This window comes from Dipodomys spectabilis, unplaced genomic scaffold, assembly GCF_019054845.1.
Source record: "Dipodomys spectabilis isolate Male_0828 unplaced genomic scaffold, ASM1905484v1 ptg000464l, whole genome shotgun sequence".
In the NCBI taxonomy this organism is placed as follows: domain Eukaryota; kingdom Metazoa; phylum Chordata; class Mammalia; order Rodentia; family Heteromyidae; genus Dipodomys; species Dipodomys spectabilis.
In genome coordinates this window covers 1,950,743-1,955,676 of record NW_024871141.1, presented here as the reverse complement: position 1 = coordinate 1,955,676, position 4,934 = coordinate 1,950,743, and the positions used below count along the sequence as shown (strand labels likewise).

Genomic DNA, 4,934 nt, shown 5'->3' with positions numbered 1-4,934 from the left:
ACAAAAAGATAATTAAAAAAAAAAGAAAAAGAGAAAGAAGACAAGAAAAGAAAGGAAAACGCACATTCACGTATTCCTAAAATAAAAATTATAAGAGGAAAATAAAAAGTTACTGGAAAACAATTTTTTTTCAAAAAAGGCAAAAATTAAAGATTAATAAAATTTTAGAAAAGAAAAAATTTTTTTTATATATATAAGGTACCAAAAAAAAAAAAAGAAGAAGAAGAAAAAAAAATAGTTCTTTGTTTTTTTTTTTTTATTTTTTTGGGAGGGGTGGGAAGAATCCTGTGTCTCCCTTTTGTCTGTAACCAGCCTCTTGTTTGAGTCTCTGGTCTGCTTGAGGTCCTGTGGCTTGATTGGTTTCTTAAGTCAGTTTGTTCGAACAGGCAGAAAAATGCTCTGCTTTACCCAAGATTTTGAGATCCCCCTCCCAGGTTAGTTTAAGGGGAGGCAGATCTGCTTTGAGAATCACAAAGGAGGGGGATGCAGTGATGTGGCTAGGTTCTGGGTAGAGTTGAGACCTTTCAACCAACAGTAGCTTTTCCCTGGGGCTATTTTGTGAAAAACTCACAGAGCCAAGCCTGGAGCCATTCTTAGGGTTTCTGTTTTTCAATTGATTGTGGAGGCTGCTAGAGGGAGGGGCAGCCTCTGGTTCTGGTTACCCAGTGGGGAAAGCCACTCCTAGGGCTGGTGCCCGAGCTGGGTGACTTTTCCCTGGGTGGAGCTGAGTGTGGGAGGTCACTTCGCCATTAAGTTCTTGTGACCTGCTAAATGACTCGTTTTATTCCAAGGCCTGAGTTGGAGCTAGCAGCTCCTCTGAGCTTTGACGGTATCCAATATTGAGATCTCCGGTACTGGGGTGGGTAGGGGTGGCCTTCCTTCCTCTGCTCCCTGAGAAGGAGTGAGGACGTCAGGCTTCTACTCACGCCGAGTCTTGGTTCCTGGGTCGTCTCTGGTCTGCAAACTGCAGGATGAAGATGTCCGCTCCTTGTCGGTTCTTGCTGGTGTTGAGTAGAATCTGCTCGCCAGCAGCGTCTGGCTCCTTCGTCCTGGACTCTCTGTGGCTCAGGTTTGGGTGCCCTGTGGTAGCCGCCGCGACCCTGCCGCCGCCATGGCAGCTGCTGGCAAGCGCTCAGATGTGTCTCCTTGCCTTGGCTTCTCCTCTCTTGCCTAATTCTCTATCCTGTGATGGCACACTTGGTGTGATTCTCTGGCTTAGGACCGTTCACGGGAACTCTAAAACTGCTTTCTATGGGAGAGTTGTTCAGATTCCAGCTTCTCCTCCGCCATCTTCCCGGAACTTCCTCCGAGAAGATCTCTCAGATCATTTTTTGTGAGTGTATGTGCTGTGCATTATTTTCCATGTGTACAAGAGTTAACAGTAAGAGAAACAATAGCAAAAATAGGAGAAAGAGTAGTTCTGTGTTTAAGGCTTCAATACAATATAGAAGACTCTACAAATAAGACAACATTGAAACAATGAAGCCAAGTTCAGTATATAGATTTACAGAAGTGATATAGAGAAAGCATTTCTCCTAAGTGGAACATGAAGTATGAGGCCACTCTCTTTCTAAATCACACTTCCAATCGCGCAAATTTGTAAAAAGTAGAATAGAAAATGATTCTGGTTCCATGCAGGTCAGTTATAAGAGAATGGACTTAACTGGAAAAAAGTCCACCTTGAAAGAGCAGGGATTATACTATCAATGAACCTGGAGGCAAAGATCATATTCCTTTTGGTTTCATATATATATATATATATATATATATATATATATTGTTGTTGGTCGTGGCACTTGAACCCTTGGTGCTGTCCCTCTGCTATTCAGGTCCAGGCTAATGCTCTACCACTTGAGCCACAGTGCCACTTCCAGTTTTCTTGGAGTTAATTAGAGAAAAGAGTCTCCGGGACTTTCCTACCCAGGCTGGCTTTGAACCTCAATCCTCAGATCTCACCACAACCCAGCTTAAAATCACATTTCTAACAGTATACATTCAGCATATGTAATGTGTATGTTTATCTATATTTATATGAATTAATGAGTTAAAAATCTGGGCTACAGGTTAGACTTCACACTCACAAAAATGTTTGTAGTTTAAAAGTTGATACTCCTGGAAAAATAAAACTTAAGAATGTAAAGGAGTCTGGGAAGTTCAGTTTGCATCCAGCCTCGGCAGAACAGTCTTTGAGACACTATCTATAATTAACCAACCAAAACTGCATTGGAAGAACAGTTCAAGGGATGGAATACCAATCATGAGCATGATGTTGAATAAGAGCTTGAGGCTTTTGCATACATACATACAAACATACGCATACACACAGAGGCACTTATATGTGCACACACGAATACACAAATGAAACAACTCTCAGAATATGTAAAAAAGTTAGAAAGCAATAGAAAATATGTCCTGCGTAAAACTAGAATCAAGTGATAAATTTTAATATTAAAAAGTCCTCAAATGAACTTCAAAAAAGTTTGAGACTATTACATAGGTAGGGACCAGAGATAGTAAGAAAGTGAAGTTATCATTATTAAAGGGATCGGATCCATGGAGGAATGAATCAGAGACCCCTGCATGTGCATCTGAAAATGTTCATACCCTGTGTCAAATGTTAGAACGTCTTTCAAAATTGTACATAAACAGTCTGAGCAGTCAATGGATAAGATCATCAGAGACGTTCAGAATTGCTAGTGTGTTTCTAGATTAAATAAACCAACAAACTATGGCCGGGCAATGTGATACAAGCCTGGAATTCTAGCACTCAGACTGACAGGAGATTAGAGAGTGGAATTACATAGTGAAACCTTTCCTGGACCAGGTAGTATAATTTTGTCTCAATAAAACAAACCAAACTACAAGAAAGGAATACACAGTTGGAAGTTTGGGCTAATTTTGTCATTATGTTTTGAGAAGTCAAGTTTCCTATTGAAATGCAACTGATATATTATCCTCAGTTGTGTTTTAAATGCTCTCTTCATTACAGAACATTCTTAGATGCAAAATAGCTCATGATTCCCATCCAAAATTTGAAAAAGTAAGTAAGCTTCATTCTGTTGGATGCCAAAGAAATGATCAAAGTTCACAAAACTTGAGCCCAGAGAAATAGTACAGTTCGTCTAATATAGGACTTTGTGGACCTTGAAAATTAGAATTTAGATTCAAAATAAATAGTTTGTTTTTTTTGTAATTCCATATTCTATAGGATACTACAAAATTTTTTTTAAGTAGAGGTTTTAACTGACAAATTCACAAATGATTCTGGCATTCTATTTGCCTAGAAAATTCTTTCATGAGAGTTATAATTAGAAGTTAGTTAATAGATAATACCAACAGTTCATGTATAAAATGATAATGTGAATAATCTGTACAGAGTTGCCAACAAATGGATGATATTAATTTATAAATGTAGAAAAAGCATTTTTTGGGTTTGGTATAACATGGTATGAAGAGAATAATTGTGTGACATCTTCTTTCTTTTACATATATATTACACAGGAAGCAATTTCCTTAATTATGTGCCTCTGTATACAATGAGAAAAATACTAGGTTTGGGTTCATTTTTATTTCATTTTTTTTGGGGGGGGAGGTCCGGTCCTGAGGCCTGAACTCTGGGCCTGGACACTGTCCCTCAGCTCTCCAGCACAAGGCTAGCGCTCTACCACTTGAGCCACAGTGCCATTTCTGGCTTTTTTTCTTTTTGCTTATGTGGTGCTGAGGAATCGAACCCAGGGCCTCATGCATGCAAGGCAAGCGCTCTACCACTGAGCCACCTTCCCAGCCCCTTTTTCTAGGTTCTTATAGTAGTATATTTCTTTGGGATAAAATGACAATGCTAACTAACTTCAAAAGTTTTGTAAAGGTTATTCTATGTAAAGGCCTTTCTAAGGTGAAGATTTTACACACTGATGTCAAACTAACGTTTAATTCTAACACTTGCATATATTGTTACACTTGTAATTTTGTAATCAACTTGTTAATAACTGTTTTCATTTCTGCAACTGAAGAATGAAAAGTATGGAACACATCACAAATTTTCATATTATCCTTGTGCAAGTGCCATGTTAATCTCTGTATTGTTGTTATTTGGGTATACGTGCTTCTGAAGCATGTAGTATCCTCTAAATTTAAGTAGTTAATGATGCAATCTTTATACAGGCTTATATCCTTGGGTGCCTATTTGTAGCAAGGAAACCTTATTGTTCCTAACAATACTATTGATCTTATTTCCGTAAAATAATGTGTATAGTGGAAAAAAATTATATTGTTCGGTCGATTGCTCACATTTGCATTTTTTTGTCAATGACAATTTTAAGTCTTTTTCATTTTAAATTTGATCATACTTTGAAGCACTTATAGCTAGGTCCTAAGGTGAATGCTTTTTCAAGTACGTATTTATGCAACTGAGTTAGCTTTGCAGAGCTAATGGATTCAAAGTAAGCCTTGCTTAAGAGCTACTCCTAAACTTCTGCAGCTGACATTTTCCCAAATGAGGTCTTACCTGCACAAAAGTCTACCTGAACCTTTTCTTTCTTCCATGTAGGAACAGACCAACCAGAATATCCTATCTTGACAGCATTGCAACAATAAGATGTACAAGCATTTATGTAGAAAACGAACTTTAAAACTTTGGTGCAGGGGGTGGGGAGCGTGGAGGATTGGGTGGGGGAGTGGGGGGAGATGAGAAGGTATGGGAAGGGGAAATAAAGGAGGAGGCATTAATGCTTGTTAAGAAATGTACTCATTGTGTATATATTCCACAATTTCTTGATCCATTCATCTACTAAGGGGCATCTGGGTCGCTTCCAGATCTTAAGTATGGTAAATAATGCTGCAATAAACACAGTTGTGTTGGTAGCTTTAGTGTGGTCTTGTTTGTAAACATTTGGGTAAATGCCCAAAAGTGGGATTGCTGGGTCATAGGGGAGCTC

General features: G+C 38.5%; 1 pseudogene; it reads right to left on the bottom strand.

Moving 5' to 3' along the window:
• Positions 1-4,014: 4,014 nt before the first annotated feature.
• On the bottom strand, positions 4,015-4,114 carry LOC122098220 (annotated as a pseudogene).
• Positions 4,115-4,934: the final 820 nt, after the last annotated feature.